The following is a 17,831-nucleotide window of genomic DNA, read 5'->3' as shown; positions in this document are numbered from 1 at the left end:
TCGTCATATTTAAGAGTTTGAGATATCCTGCATAAACCTGTTTACAATAGCTTCACGTAGCATTTTTAAACATTTCACCAAACTACCACCTTCCTCTCAAATAGGGGTAGGAGAATGGGTTAGAGTTTCTAATATATGAAAGTAGAATTTTATCCAAAAATTGAGAACCACTGTAAGAGTAAAGATGTTAGCAATAACTGCACATTATTTATGGCATGTATATAATCTGCCAAACAGAAGACTTCAATTTCTGCTTACTTAAGCAAGAAACTGAAATACATACCAGGACAGATGAGGGTGTAGTTCATGTGGTTGGTGATAAGCTGCTATGGTTTAGTATTGACTAGTGCTCAAAGACTTGCTCTAAGCAGTTTTCCAAAATGTCTTGTCCTCCCCATCAGCTCTTGCATAACTGACTGATGAGCACATCTGCTACTCACTGGGCAATAACAGAGCAGATAGCAAGTGTGTCTGATCTGTGGCTCACGTCCCTGAGCCTTGGTTAGCTGCCACAGGAAAGTGTTTGGGGAAGGTTTTTAGGAGGTGATTGACTCATCTAGTTTTTTATTTGAGGGAGGTAATGCTGAGAGTAGGTACGTTAGGGTGGATTTGGCAAGTGTTTAAGTCATGATTTTATTTCCACTACCCAGCCTGAAATTTTTTTCAGTAAGTCTGCCAAGTGAGTGAGTGTTCAACATTTCAGTTCTATTACCAATGGGATTATTGGAATTGGAAGACAACTATAAATTTTTCTCTATACTTAATTCATTTTGGATTTATGACTGTTAACTAGCAACAGAAGAGGATTATTGAGGCCAATCTTTTGTATCGTAGTAACACTTAAGCTAAAGGGGATTATAAGCACTTTTGCAGTATGCCTTGTTCTAATACAAATGGTTCAACCTGAAAAGGCATTACCAGTAATAAATCTAAGAAACATAGGAAAAACATAATTTAATTATACAGTTGACCTTTAAACAATGCAGGATTCAGGTGCACTGTGCCACTGAAAATCCATATACAACTTTGGACTCTCCAAAAGCTTAACTAAAACCTACTGTTGATGAGAGAAGCCTTTCTGATAACGTGTATGTTATATGCATTATATACTGCATTCTTACAATAAACTTAAGAAAATGTTTTTTCAAATTGTTGCAAATCTAAAAAACATTTTCCAATTATTTATTGAAAAAAATCCGCATATAAGTGGACCCATGCAGTTCAAACCCATGTTGTTCAAGGGTCAGCTGTACTCTAGTTACATCCCTGGTATCTGAAGTCTCCCATACATAACCAATTACTTAAAAGACAATATATTTTCATTTCCCTCTGTAAAAGAAATGCCCAGTTGAAAAATAAGCACTATTGCAGGGCACCATGCCGAACTAACTGGGAAATATGAGTATAAGACTTTTCCTGTCTTTAAAGATTTTCAAACTTATGTGTGCATACGTAGAGAGCACTGCTTTGGGGGAATAAGAAAGGGGTAAACAAAGCACTTAAACTCTCTCTAGCCATTCTGCAGAGGCCTTCTGGTAGGGAAGGCTGGGCTAATTATAATTAGCAAGACTTTACTCTTAGATTTTTTTTTAGTTTCCTTGAAAACCAAAGACCTCTTTAGTCACCTACCACAAAACGGTAACTAAGCAAGACAGAGCCCATAGAAATAAGAAATGTCAAGTGGTTTTTTTTTAAACAAAGCCTAACCCAAAATGTTGGATTTCACAAGTCAAACTTGAAGCAGATTTATGTATTGTTGCCTATTAAGCTTCTGCCATTTTAGTAATCTCTCAATCAGTTTATTAGGGGCAGAGGGTGAGGTGAGACAGTGGATCAAGACCACAATTATGAGTCTCACTCTAGCTTGAAACTATCAGGAAATGTGCTCTGGTCCAGTGCTAACTTTGAAAAGCAAATTAGTCCCCACTTCCCCAAGTGGGAGTATCTTGAGTTTTTCATGGTAAATCACAAAGTATAGTATATAATCTGGGAATCTTAAAAACAGCCCTAGGGAAAACAATTGGCCAGATTGTAAAGTGAATTGGGCCCCAAATAGTATTCTCTATTATTTTAAGCTTCAAACATTGCTCTATAGACCTAGACTAGAATCTTCTGCAATTATATGGTTTGTATGAGGGTATGCTGATAAATGTGTAGTTGAGGAAAAAGATGTTTATTTTTAGACCATTATTAGACATTTATTAGGCACTAATTATAGGCCCAGGAATTTGCTGGGTAATGTACATAAAAAGGTAAATAAAAGATGGTTCTTAGAAAAAAAATGGTATGCAATTACTGTGACCAAAATCAAAACATGAGCGGTAGAGCAGAGGGTTCGAGATGTCTATTATATGTCTATTATATGTCTATAGATGTCTATTATAAATAAGATGTCTCCCATGTCAATTACCATGTCTAAATCTGAGCTTTTTATTTTTCCTCCAACTATTTTTGATTGCTCCATCTTCCACCCCAAACATTCTCCCCAAATCAATAATTTAGCATCATATCATTTCTCAACATTGATTCCTTTCATTCTCTCAAATATGCAACACCAGTCCATAAGTAAACCTTTTTGAATACCTCTATGATGTATCTTTAATCTCTCCTGCTCTAATTCCTACTGCAATATCTTAGTCAAGTCACCATCATAATATGCTTGTACTCCTGTCACAATCTCCTAAGTGATTTCCCCACTTTCTACCCCTTCTAATCCATGTCCTATAACAGCAAGTGTTGCTACCCTACTTAAAGCCCTTCAGTGATCTCTACCATCCTTAAGAATGAGTCCAGATTTCTTAGAATAGCTTATAAGACTGCATGTACTAGCCCATTTCCCTCTTCAAATCTTGGGTCACTCTCCTAGCTTAATTACTACAGTCATACCTTTTTTTCTGCCCCTCCCTACCCCTACCCCCATTTCTCCAATTGATTGAGTTTTTCTCCTTTTCTTAGGACCTACACACTAGCAAGTCCCTGTGCCTGAAATGTCTTCACTAATTCTTTATGTGGCTTTTCTTCTCATTATTTAGGTTTAGACCTAACTTCTCCAGAGGAGCCATTCCCTGCCAACCCTATATCTAAAATAGATGTCTTTTCTATTATTCTCAGACTCTTGTTTCCTTATCTGGTTAGTTTGCTAGGTTGTTGGCCTGACTTCTACACTAAATACAAAGCTCCATGGAGCCTCTTTTACTTATTCCAGTACTCTCAGAGCTTTGTATGGGCCAGCTCAATTGAAGCCTCAATAAATGTTTGTTGGATGAATAAAAGGAAGATAATCATTCATAATATGACTTACTTTCCTTCCTATTACTCTTTAGCATCTTCAATACCTGATGTTTCAATGTTAGAACTGGAAAGGATTTTAGAAATCAACTAGTCTAATGCCCTTGTTTTTCAGGAGAGTCAACCCAAGTAAAGAGAAGTCAAGATTACCCAACAGGTTTTTGGTAGAAGGGAGACTAGAATCCAGTTTCTCTGACTCCTTATTTTCACAGTAAATCTTTCCTTGGATTGAACAACAGTAACTCTGTCTTGCCTTGGTATTAAGGATTAGTTATAAATTACAACAGTAGCCTTGTCTTGGCTTGACAGGAGTTAAGCATTAACTAATTATGCATGATCATGTGAAAATAAACTCTCCCATCCAAGTAAAATTTCTCAGAATGGAGGTCTTGTGTCAGAACTCTATAACTTGTAAGCATATTAGAAGTAAATATTGCTAAAGACTGGTGTATTTTTCAGTATTCACAAACCAAGGTCTCCACATACAATCTTTACTTACCAGTTCTAGTATGTTCTTATAAACACTGATTATTGTACTGTCTGAAATAGTCTTCCCCTCACAAGCCTTAACATGATGGGTCTTTTTCAAAAGTAAGATATGTGAAGGTAGTTATCAGCTTCTGGATGTGGGCTTTGTGACTGTTTCCTGTGATGCCAAAAGACTTGTGTTCACTTTACCTTCATGTCTTTGTTTCTGGCCAGAATTGCCAATAATCTTCACACCAGGGTAAATGGGTTATTACTATAATTCTCCTTGAACTGTGCCAGGCCCTAACCATTTTAGGAAGATCTTTAACACTTTTGAAAAGAGATCAGTTACTGAATTCTGTCATCCAACTAGAACATGAATCAAAGAAGTTATATGAATTTTCAAAACCAGACTGAATACTTTTAACACTTAGCTTCCTCTTCTGCCTAATTCTGGAAAATTGTATTATAAATGTGAGATATTCTTCTGAAGAATTAAAATGAAAGGGCAAACTTTACCTTATTCTTTTAGTTTTTCTGATTGAAATGCAAGTAAGTAAAAATAAGATTTTTCAATTATTTTAAATGATGAAAAGATCCATTTGCTGGACTTATCTATATAGTCAGAGGGTGTGGATAGACCAATAAAAGATATATTTGGAATATACCATGAACATTTCAGATACTCTACTAAGTATATTAAAATGGATTAACTCATTTAATCACCAAAACCAGAGAGCTAACATGACAAAGTCTTTGTTAGATTTAGAGTCACCTAGATCATGGTGATCTTGGTGAGAAATGACTTCCTTAGCATGTGAAGGTGGAAGCCATATTGCAGGAGTCTGAAGAATAAATGGAAGGTGGAAAAACTGATACTGAATGTGCAGACAGCTTGTTCAAGAAATTGTAGAAGGAAAGATGGATAGAACAATAAAGTGAGGCACAGATTTGTATGATTATATTTCAGAAATTAGTGTGGATTTACAAGAGGATAGGTATGGACACATGACTAGATAAAATTTAAAAATTAACCACCAAAAAGTAACAGTTTGAAAGCAGACCTATACAAACTACCTAATCAATAACCATGCCTTACTGATCTTTAAAGAATCTACCTCATCTGTGCACATTATAATGTACACATGATGTTTATTAAGCATATTTTGTGGCATCTTCCCATCCTGCTCTTTAATGCAATGCCTAAAGCAACCATTGTTTTCTGTGGTGAAGGCTTATGAGAAAAATACTAATATTTTCCATTATTTTCAGATCATTTGCCTTTAAAAGACAGCAATTTTTAAACCATTAATCTATAGACAGATTACACAACAACTAAGAAATCTTTTTTTAGCTTTTTAAATAGAGAGTCAGAGTGATAAAGTGGGATTCATCCCAGGGATGCAAGGATGGTACAACATTCGAAAATCCATTAACATCATCCATCACATGATCATCCTCATAGATACTGAAAAAGCATTTGACAAAATTCAACATCCATTCGTGATAAAAACTCTCAACAAAATGGGTATAGAGGACAAGTACCTCAATATAATAAAGGCCATCTATGACAAACCCAGAGCCAACATTATACTTAACAGCAAGAAGCTGAAAGCTGAAAGCTTTTCCTTTAAGATCGGGAACAAGACAAGGATGCCCACTGTCCCCACTTTTATTAAACATAGTTCTGGAGGTCCTAGCCATGACAATCAGACAACACAAAGAAATAAAAGTCATTCAGATTGGTAAGGAAGAAGTCAGACTGTCCCTGTTTGCAGATGACATGATATTGTACATAAAAAACCCTAAGGAATCCACTCCAAGACTACTAGATCTAATATCTGAATTCAGCAAAGTTGTGGGATACAAAATTAATACACAGAAATCTGTTGCATTCCTATACACTAACGATGAACTAGCAGAAAGAGAAATCAGGAAAAAAATTCCATTCACAATTGCATCTAAAAAGAATAAAATACCTAGGAATAAACCTAACCAAGGAAGTGAAAGACCTGTACTCTGAAAACTACAAGACACTCATGAGAGAAATTAAAGAAGATACCAATAAATGGAAACACATCCCATGCTCATGGATAGGAAGAATTAACATTGTCAAAATGGCCATCCAGCCTAAAGTAATATACAGATTCAATGCAATCCCTATCAAAATACCAACAGCATTCTTCAGTGAATTAGAGCAAATACTTCTAAAATTCATATGGAACCACAAAAGACTCCAAATAGCCAAAGTAATCCTGAGAAGGAAGAACAAAGCAGGGGGAATTATGCTCCCTGACTTCAAGCTTTACTACAAAGCCACAGTAATCAAGACAATTTGGTACTGGTACAAGAACAGACCCATAGAACAATGGAACAGACTACAGAGCCCAGATATAAACCTAAGCATATATGGTCAATTAATATATGATAAAGGAGCCATGGATATACAATGGGGAAATGAAAGCCTGTTAAACAGCCAGTGTTGGCAAAACTGGACAGCTACCATGTAAGAGAATGAAACTGAATTATTGTCTAACCCCATACAGAAAAGTAAATTCAAAATGGATCAAAGATCTGAATTAAAGTCATGAAACCATAAAACTCTTAGGAAAAAACATAGGCAAAAATCTCTTGGACATAAACATGAGCAACTTCTTCATGAACATATCTCCCCGGACAAGGGAAACAAAAGCAACAATGAACAAGTGGGACTATTTCAAACTAAAAGGCTTCTGTACAGCAAAGGACACCATCAGTAGAACAAAAAGACATCCTACGGTATTGGAGAATATATTCATATATGACATATCCGATAAGGGTTGACATCCAAAATATATAAAGAGCTCATGCGCCTCAACAAACAAAAAGCAAATAATCCAATTAAAAAATGGGCAGAGGAGCTGAACAGACACTTCTCCAAAGAAGAAATTCAGATGGCCAACAGGCACATGAAAAGATATTCCACATCACTAATCATTAGAGAAATGCAAATTAAAACCACAATAAGATATCACCTCACACCAGTTAGGATGGCCAACATCCAAAAGACAAACAACAACAAATGTTGGCAAGGATGTGGAAAAAGGGGAACCTTCCTACACTACTGGTGGGAATGTAAACTAGTTCAACCATTGTGGAAAGCAGTATGGAGGTTCCTCAAAAAACTCAAAATAGAAATACCATTTGACCCAGGAATTCCACTCCTAGGAATTTACCTTAAGAATGCAGGAGCCCAGTTTGAAAAAGACAGATGCACCCCTATGTTTATCACAGCACTATTTACAGTAGCCAAGAAATGGAAGCAACCTAAGTGTCCATCAGTAAATGAATGGATAAAGAAGATATGGTACATATACACAATGGAATATTATTCAGCCATAAGAAGAAAACAAATTCTACCATTTGCAACAACATGGATGGAGCTGGAGGGTATTATGCTCAGTGAAATAAGCCAGGCGGAGAAAGACAAGTTTCAAATGATTTCACTCTCTGTGGAGTATAAGAACAAAGAAAAAACTGAAGGAACAAAACAGTAGCAGACTCACAGAACCCAAGAATGGACTAACAGTTACCAAAGGGAAAGGGACTGGGGAGGATGGGTGGGAAGGGAGGGATAAGGGGGAAAAAGGGGCATTATGATTAGCATGTATAATGTGGGGGGGGGGACACTGGGAAGGCAGTATAGCACAGAGAAGACAAGTGGTGATTCTATAGCATTGTACTATGCTGATGGACAGTGACCGTAATGGGAAATGTGGTGGGAACTTGATAATAGGGGGTGTCTAGTAACCATAATGTTACTCATGTAATTGTACATTAATGATAACAAAAGAAAAAAATAAGGAAAAAACTAAAAGTCAAGAGGCATTGGTATAAAGTTAAAACACAAAGCTTTTGTTCACACATCTTATTAAAACTTATTGCATCAAAAATTTTCTTATCCTAAATATTAAGTTACTGATAGCAAAAAATAAAAGCCTATTGTAAAAAAAAACATTTAAAATTACCACCCCCTATATTTTGTTAAGTGAAGTTTTGGACAGTAAAAGTGGCAGGTCTTAGAGAAGGGATAGTCCAACTCCTGAAAACAAACCACTTGAGCATAGAGCAAGACAGCTCGGAGCTAATTTTGGAACACAGCAGTCAAAGCAATATTTTTTCAAAGGGATATTTGAGAAAATTTATATTTTAAGTTTATATTATTTTGTTTAAGTTCAGTATGTATGGAACAAAACTCAAAATTTCCCTAACAAACAATGCCATAATTGTGGAATAGTGTCTTCCTATTATCCATGCTGTACAAAGTCATTTTCAGTGCCCTCCTTGCCTCACCTTATAACTTTTTTTCTTAAAGTATCATTGATATACAATCTTATAAGGGTTTCACATGAGCAACATTGTGGTTACAATATTCACCCATATTATCAAGTCCCCCCTTACATACCCCTTTGCTGTCACGTCCATCAGCATAGTAAGATGCTATAGAGTCAGTTTTTGTCTTCTCTGTGCTATACTGTGTTCCCTGTGACCCCCCTACATTATGTGTGCTAATCATAATGCCCCTTAATCCCCTCCTCCCTCCCTCCCCAACCCTTCCCTTTGGTAACCATTAGTCCCTTCTTGGAGTCTGAGTCTGCTGCGCTTTGGTTCCTTCAGTTTTGCTTTGTTATACTTCACAAATGAGTAAAATCATTTAGTGTTTGTCTTTCTCCACCTGGCTTATTTCACTGAGCATAATACCCTCTAGCTCCATCCATGTTATTGCAAATGCCTCACCTTATATCTTATAAATTACTTAGCTCTGTCATTATAACCTTCAAAATAACACTTGAATCTGTCTTTTTCTAGTTTCTCTATAACTACTCTCACTCTGTTCCTTTATAACCCACATTCCCATTAGTCTCATTCCTTCCATTCCTCTTCTGTCACCCTTGCTAATCTACATCCATCCTATTCCTGGATGTTAATTTCCTTTTAAAATAAAGGCAGTCACACATTTAAATATTCTTGGTTTAAGTTCTGGATTAAAGATGGCTGTGTGAGAGGTGAGACAGAAACCTCCGAAAGGCATATATAATATGAAAATATAGCAAATGCAACTAATCCTGAAAGAGCAAAAGGAAAGAAGGCTATGACAGACTGTCTACTGGGGAAAAGAGCAGACCTCATAGGAAAGGGTAAAGTACCAAAGCTGCGATCTGGTGGGACCCAAGCAACTTCCCCCACCCCAGCTCACAGGCAGAAGAGAAATGGAGCAGGGAGTGGATGGAGGCCTAGAACTGCTGAACACTTAGCCCTGGAGATATGCACTGGGAGCATGAACCTACATTGCATGGTGCCCTGGAGATTAGTGGGATTATACTTGGAGAGACTGAGATTCCAGCTCCTTGTGGAGAACAGGTACCCACAACCAGGAGCTCTGGGACAAAACAAAGGCAGGCACTCTGAGAGAGACTTCCCAACAACAAGAGGGTTGCTAAAGGGGCGAGCAGTGCACAGAGCTTGCTGCTCAGGAGAAAGGAGAGGTGGACAACATTGTCCTGATGCACTTAGGTCAGCAGGATGGGAACTTTCAGGAGCTTCAGGTGCTTCATACCCCTGGTTGGCAGCTCAGCTCTCAGACGCCCTACCATTATACACAGCCTGCCGCTCCCTCCTCCCGGCCAGAACCGGCTTGCAAACCTGCTTCCCCTGCCATTATGCCAGGCCAGCCAAAGGGCAGCCCCGCCTACTGCAGCTACAAGGGCGTAGGTACCATAAAGGCTCCACCCTGCATACTTGGCCAACTGGTCCTAGTAGTGGAGGCAGGCACTGCACATGGGAAGCAGGAAAGAGCTCTCCTCCCAGCAGGCACCAGCACAGCTTGTCTGCAACTCTCATCACTCCAGGACAGCCAGAGGACAGCACCACCTATGGCAGATACAGGGACCTATCCAAGAGGCTGTGCCCTACACACACAGTTCTCTGGCCCTGACAGTGGAGGCAGGCACTATGACCAGGAAGCAGGAAGGAGCTCTCTCCTCCTGGCAGGCACCAGGACCACTTGCCTTTGACCCCCGCCATCACTCCAGAGAGTAGAGCTGTTGGGCACTAGAGGGTGCCACTTACACCAAGGTATTACTACAAATATGAAACATGAAAAGAACCTGGTACAAAGCAAAATCCCACAGACACTAGAAAGAGGGCCAAGTGAAACAACTTGCCAATCTTCCTGAAAAGATTTCAAAATAAAATCATAAGTATGCTCACAGAGCTACAGAAAAAATATTCAAGACCTCAGGGAGGAATTCAAGAAAGATAGAAACTTTTAAAAATAAAGTATGAATCATACAATGGAGGTATTTAAAAGCACATTAGATACAGTGAAGAAGACAGTAAATGAAATAAAAATTAGAGAACAGGAATACAAAGAAGATGAAGCACAGAAAGAAAGAAGGATCCCGAGGAATGAAATAATGTTAAGAGAACAGTGGGACCAATCCAACAGAACAATATTCACATTATAGGGATAACAGAAGAAGAAGAGAGAAAGGGATAGAAAGTGTCTTTGAGGAGGTAAGTGCTGAAAACTTCCCCAAGACATATAAAAATTAAAATGACAAAGATCAAGGACAAGGACAGAGTATTAAAAGCAGCCAGAGAGAGAAAAAATATCACATACAAAGGAAAACCCATCAGGATATCATCAGACATCAGCAGAAACCTTACAGGACATAAGGGAATGGCATGATATATTTAACGCAATGAAACAGAAGGGTGCCAAAACAAGTACACTCTACCTGGGAAGATTATCATTTAAATTTGAAGGAAGGATTAAACAATTTCCATATAAGCAAAAATTGAGAGAATATACCTCCCACAAATTGTCTCTACAGAGTATTTTGGAGGGACTGCTATAGATGGAAGGCTAAATAGCTGTTACCAGAGAAAATAAAATGAGAGTAAAGGAATTAGACCAATTAATTACTAAGCAATGAAAAATTTTATCTACTACTCCAAAAAGTCAGTCAAGGGATACACAAAGAGTATAGAATATGACACCTCATATATAAAGAGTGGAGGTAGAAAAAGAAGACAGAAAAAAAAGAGAACCTTTAGATTGTGTTTGAAATAGCTTACTAAGTTAAGTTAGACTGTTAGTAAAGAAACTACCCTTGAATCTTTGGTAACTACAGCGTGCAATGGCAATACATACATATCTATCGATAATCTGCCTAAATATAAGTGGTCTGAATGCACCAATCAAAAGACATAGAGTCACTGAGTGGATAAAAAAACAAGACCCATCTATATGCTGCCTGCAAGAGACTCACTTCAAACCCAAAGACATACACAGACTAAAAGTGAAGGGTGGGAAAAAGATATTTCATGCAACTAATAGGGAGAAAAAAGCAGGAGTTGCAATACTCATACTAAACAAAATAGACTTCAAAACAAAGAAAGTATCAAGAGACAAAGAAGAACATTACAAAATGAAAAAGGGGTCAGTCCAACAAGAGGGTATGACCATTATAAATATCTATGCCCCCAACACAGGATCACCTACATACATGAAACAAATACTAACAGAATTAAAGAGGGAAATAGAATACAATGCATTCACTTTAGGAGACTTCAACATATCACTCACTCCAAAGGACAGAACAACCAGACAGAAAATAAGTAAGGAGACAGGCACTGAACAACACATTAGAACAGATGGACCTAACAGACATCTGCAGAACTCTCCACCCAAAAGCAGCAGAATACACATTCTTCCCAAGTACACATGGAACATTTTCAAGAACAGATAATATACTAGGCCACAAAAATAAATCAGTAAGTTCAGAAGGATTGAAATTGTACCAACCAGCTTACTGGACTACAAAGGTATGAAACTAGAAATAAGTTATGCAAAGAACACAAAAAAGCCCACAAACACATGGAGGCTTAATAACATGCTCCTAAATACCCAATGAATTAACTACCAAATAAAAACAGAGATCAAAGAATAAATGGAGACAAATGAAAACAATAATTCAACACTGCAAAATCTGTGGGATGCAGTGAAGGCCATGCTAAGAGGGAAGTACACTGCAATACAGGCCTACCTTAGGAAAGAACAATCCCATATGAACAGTCTAAACTCACAATTAATGAAACTAGAAAAAGAAGAACAAATGAGGCCCAAAGTCAGTACAAGGAGGGACATAATAAAGATTAGGGCAGAAATAAATAAAATTGAGAAGAATAAAATGATAGAAAGAATCAATGAAAGCAGGAGCTGATTCTTCAAGAAAATTAACAAAATAGATACACACTTAGCCATACTTATCAAGAAAAACAGAGCCTACACACATAAACAGAATCAGAAATAAGAAAGGAAAAATCACTACAGACACCAGAAATACAAAGAATTATAAGAGAATACTAGGAAAATTACATGCTAACAAATTGGATAACCTAGAAGAAATGGACAACTTTCTAGAAAAATACAACCTTCCAAGGCTGACGCAAGAAGAAGCAGGAAATCTGAAAGGGAATTTACCAGCAACAAAATTGAATTGGTAATCAACAAAGTACGTAAGAACAAAATGCCTGGACCAGATGGGTTCAGCACTGAATTTTCTTGGGGGGGATCATTAATCTACAATTACATGAGGAACTTATGTTTACTAGGCTTCCCCCTTCACCAAGTCCCCCCCACAAACCCCAATACAGTCACTGTCCATCAGTGTAGTAAGATGTTGTAGAGTCACTACTTGTCTTCTCTGTGTTGCACATACCTCCCCGTGTCTCCCTCCACATTATACATGCTAATCATAATGCCCCCCTATTTTCCCCCCCTTATCCCTCCCTTCATACCCATCCTCCCCAGACCCTTTCCCTTTGTAACTGTTAGTCCATTCCTGGGTTCTGTGAGTCTGCTGCTGTTTTGTTCCTTCAGTTTTTTCTTTGTTCTTATATTCCACATATGAGTGAAATCATTTGGTACTTGTCTTTCTCTGTCTGGCTTATTTCAAAGGGCATAATACCCTCTAGCTCCATCCATATTGTTGCAAATGGTAGGATATGTTTTCTTCTTATGGCTGAATAATATTCCATTGTGTATATGTACCACTTCTTCTTTATCCATTCATCTACTGATGGACACTTAGGTTGCTTCCATTTCTTGGCTATTGTAAATAGTGCTGCAATAAACATAGGGGTGCATCTGTCTTTTTCAAACTGGGCTGTTGTATTCTTAGGGTAAATTCCTAGAAATGGAATTCCTGGGTCAAATGGTTTTGAGGAACCTCCATATTGCTTTCCACAATGGTTGAACTAATTTACATTCCTACCAGCAGTGTAGAAGGTTTGCCCTTTCTCCACATCCTCACCAACATTTGTTGTTGTTTGTCTTTTGGATGGTGGCGATCCTTACTGGTGTGAGGTGATATCTCATTGTGGTTTTAATTTGCATTTCTCTAATGAGTAGCGATGTGGAGGATCTTTTCATGTGTCTGTTGGCCATCTGAATTTCTTCTTTGGAGAAGTGTCTGTTCAGCCCCTCTGCCTATTTTTTAATTGGATTATTTGCTTTTTGTTTGTTGAGGTGTGTGAGCTCTTTATATATTTAGGATGTCATCCCTTTATTGGATCTGTCATTTATGAATATATTCTCCCATACTGTAGGTTACCTTTTTGTTCTATTGGTGGTGTCCTTTGCTGTACAGAAGCTTTTCAGCTTGATATAGTCCCACTTGTTCATTTTTGCTTTTGTTTCCCTTGCCCAGGGAGACATGTTCATGAAGAAGTCACTCATGTTTATGTCCAAGAGATTTTTGCCTATGTTTTTTTCTAAGAGTTTTATGGTTTCATGACTTACATTCAGGTCTTTGATCCATTTAGAATTTACTTTTGTGTATGGGGTTAGACGATGATCCAGTTACATTCTCTTACATGTAGCTGTCCAGTTTTGCCAGCACCATCTGTTGAAGAATCTGTCATTTCCCCATTGTATGTCCATGGCTCCTTTATCCTATATTAATTGACCATATATGTTTGGGTTAATGTCTGGAGTCTCTATTCTGTTCCACTGGTCTGTGGCTCTGTTCTTGTGCCAGTACCAAATTGTCTTGATTACTCCGGCTTTGTAGTAGAGCTTGAATTTGGGGAGCGAGATCCCCCCCCCCCACTTTATACATCCTTCTCAGGATTGCTTTGGCTATTCATGGTCACTGGTGTTTCCATATGAATTTTTGAACTATTTGTTCTGGTTCGTTGAAGAATGTTGTAGGTAATTTGATAGGGATTGCATCAAATCCATATATTGCTTTGGGCAGGATGGCCATTTTGATGATACTAATTCTTCCAAGCCAAGAGCATGGGATGAGTTTCCATTTGCTAGTGTCCTCTTTAATTTCTCTTAAGAGTGTCTTATAATTTTCAGGGTATAGGTCTTTCACTTCCTTGGTTAGGTTTATTCCTAAGTATTTTATTCTTTTTGATGCAATTGTGAATGGAACTGTTTTCCTGATTTCTCTATTAGTTTATTGTTAGTGTATAGGAAATTCACAGATTTCTGTGTATGAATTTTGTATCCTACAACTTTGTTGAATTCTGATATTAGTTTTAGTAGTTTTGGAGTGGAGTCTTTAGGGTTTTTTCAGCACGCTATCATGTCATCTGCAAATAGTGACAGTATGACTTCTTCTTTTCCAATCTGGCTTCCTTGTATTTCTTTGTTTTGTCTAATTGCCATGACTAGGGCCTTCAGTACTATGTTCAATAACAGTGGGCAGAGTAGTCATCCCTGTCTTGTTCCCGATCTTAGAGGAAAAGCTTTGAGCTTCTCACTGTTCAGTATGATGTTGGCTGTGGGTTTATCATATATGGCCTTTATTATGTTGAGGTACTTGCCCTCTATACCCATTTTGTTGAGAGTTTTCATCATGAATGGATGTTGAATTTTATCAAATGCTTTTTCAGTGTCTATGGAGATGATCATGTGATATTTTTGTCCTTTTTGTTGATGTAGTGGATGATATTGATGGATTTTTGAATGTTGTACCATCCTTGCATCCCTGAGATGAATCCCACTTGGTCGTGGTGTATGATCCTCTTGATGTATTTTTTTATTCGGTTTGCTAATATTTTGTGAAGTATTTTTGCATCTACAGTCATCAGGGATATTGGTCTGTAGTGTTCTTTTTTTCGTGGGGTCTTTGCCTGGTTTTGGTATTAGGGTGATGCTGGCTTCATAGAATGAGTTTGGGAGTATTGCCTCCTCTTCTATTTCTTGGAAAATTTTAAGGAGAATGTTTATTATATCTTCTCTGTACATTTGATAAAATTCTGGGGAGCGAGATCCCCCCCAAATCCATCTGGCCCAGAGGTTTTGCTCTTGGGTAGTTTTTTGATTACCGATTCAATTTCGTTCCTGGTAATTGGTCTGTGTAGATTTTTTTTTCTTCCTTGGTCAGTCTAGGAAGGTTGTATTTTTCTAGGAAGTTGTCCATTTCTTCTAGGTTTTCCAGCTTGTAAGCATATAGGTTTTCATAGTATTCTCTAATAATTCTTTGTATTTCTATGGGGTCTGTCATGATTTTTCCTTTCTCATTTCTGATTCTGTTGATGTGTGTTGATTGTCTTTTTCTCTTAATAAGTCTGGCTAGGGGTTTATCTATTTTCTTTATTTTCTCAAAGAACCAGCTCTTGCTTTCATTGATTTTTTTCTACTGTTTTATTCTTCTCAATTTTATTTATTTCTTCTCTGATCTTTATTAGGTCCCTACTTCTGCTGACTTTAGGCCTCATTTGTACTTCTTTTTCCAATTTCAATAAATGTGACTTTAGATTATTCATTTCGGATTGTTCTTCCTTCTTTAAATAGGCCTGGGTTGCTATATATTTTCCTCTTAGAACTGCCTTCACCACATCCCACAGAAGTTGGGGCTTTGTGCTGTTGTTGTCCTTTGTTTCCATATATTGCTTGATCTCTATTTTAATTTGGTCATTGATCCATTGATTATTTAGGAGCATGTTGTTAAGCCTCCATGTGTTTGTGAGCCTTTTTGTTTTCTTTGTACAATTTATTTCTAGTTTTATACCTTTGTGGTCTGAAAAGTTGGTTGGTAGGATTTCAATCTTTTGGAATTTACTGAGGCTCTTTTTGTGGCCTAGTATGTGGTCTATTCTGGAGAATGTTCCATGTGCACTTGAGAAGAATGTGTATCCTGTTGCTTTTGGGTGTAGAGTTCTATAGATGTATATTAGGTGCATCTGTCCTGGTGTGTTGTTCAGTGCCTCTTTATCTTTACTTATTTTCTGTCTGGTGGATCTGTCCTTTGGAGTGAGTGGTGTGCTTAAGTCTTCTAAAATGAATGCATTGCATTTTGTTTCCTCCTTTAATTCTTTTATTAGTTTTTTCACATATCTTGGTGCTCCTGTATTGGGTGCATACATATTTATAAAGGTTACATCCTCTTATTGGACTGACCCCTTTATCATTATGTAATGTTCTTCTTTATCTCTTGTTACTTTCTTTGTTCTGAAGTCTATTTTGTCTGATACCAGTACTGCAACACTTGCTTTTTTCTCCTTATACTTTGCATGATATACCTTTTTCCATCCCTTGACTTTTAGTCTGTGTAGTCTCTTCTAAGCGGCATATAGATTGGTCTTGCTTTTTCATCCATTCTATTGCTCTCTGTCTTTTGATTGGTGCATTCAGTCCATTTGCATTTAGGGTGATTATTGAAAGATATGTACTTATTGCCATTGCAGGCTTTAGATTCATGGTTACCAAAGGTTCAAGGTTAGCTTCCTTTCTATCTGTCTAACTTAACTCTCTTATTAAGCTGTTATAAACACAGTCTGATGATTCTTTATTTCTCTCTTCTTATTCGTCCTCCTCCATTTTTTATGTGTTAGGTGTTTTATTCTGTACTCTTTGGTGTTTCCTTTGACTGCTTTTGTGAGTAGTTGATTTTATTTTTTGACTTTAGTTAGTATTTAGTTGGTCTCCTTTCTTTGCTGTGATTTTATTTTCTCTGGTGACACCTATTTAGCCTTAGGAGTGCTTCCATCTAGAGCAATCCCTTAAAATATCCCGTAGAGGTGGTTTGTGGGAGGCGAATTTCCTCAACTTTCGTTGTCTGGGAATTTATTAATCCCTCCTTCATATTTAAATGATAATCGTGCTGGATACAATATTCTTCATTCTAGGCGCTTCTCTTTCATTGCATTAAATATATCATGCCATTCTCTTCTGTCCTCTAAGGTTTCTGTTGAGAAGTCCGATGATAGCCTGATGGGTTTTCCTTTGTAGGTGACCTTTTTTCTCTCTCTGGCTGCCTTTAATACTCTGTCCTTGTCCTTGACCTTTGCCATTTTAATTATTATGTGTCTTTGTGTTGTCCTCCTTGTGTCCCTTGTGTTGGGATTTCTGTGTGCTTCCGTGGTCTGAGTGACTATTTCCTCTCCCAGTTTGGGGAAGTTTTCAGCAATTATTTCTTCAAAGACACTTTGTATCCCTTTTTGTCTCTCTTCTTCTTCTTCTATCCTAAAATGCAGATATTGTTCAGTTTGGATTGGTCACACAGTTCTCTTAATATTCTTTCATTCCTGGAGATCCTTTTATCTCTCTGCGTCAGCTTCTCTGCATTCATGTTCTCTGATTTCTAGTTCATTAATGGTCTCTTGCATCTCGTCCATTCTGCTTTGAAGTCCTTCCAGAGATTGTTTTATTTCTGTATTCTCCCTCCCAAGTTTATCTGTTAGCTCTTGCATTTTTCTCTGCAGCTCCATCAGCATAGTTATGACCTTTATTTTGAATTCTTTTTCAGGAAGATTGGTTAAATCTATCTCCCCAGGTTCCCTCTCAGGGGATGTCTGTGTGACTCTGATCTGGATCAAATTCTTCTGCCTTTTCATGGCGATAGAGGTAGTTGTGGGCTGTTGGCACATGTGTTAGCTGGGATAATAAAGTCCCTTCCCATTTGCCTGTCACCTTCCTCTCCTGCAAGAGTGGCAACCCTTAGCAGCCTGTGCTGGGCAGCTGCACACAGATGGGGTCGCTGGGTCTGGCCCGAGTGGCTGTGAGGGAGGTTCTG

This window comes from Manis pentadactyla, chromosome 1 (genome assembly GCF_030020395.1).
Source record: "Manis pentadactyla isolate mManPen7 chromosome 1, mManPen7.hap1, whole genome shotgun sequence".
NCBI lineage: Eukaryota > Metazoa > Chordata > Mammalia > Pholidota > Manidae > Manis > Manis pentadactyla.
Note: the sequence above shows the minus strand (reverse complement) of the source record.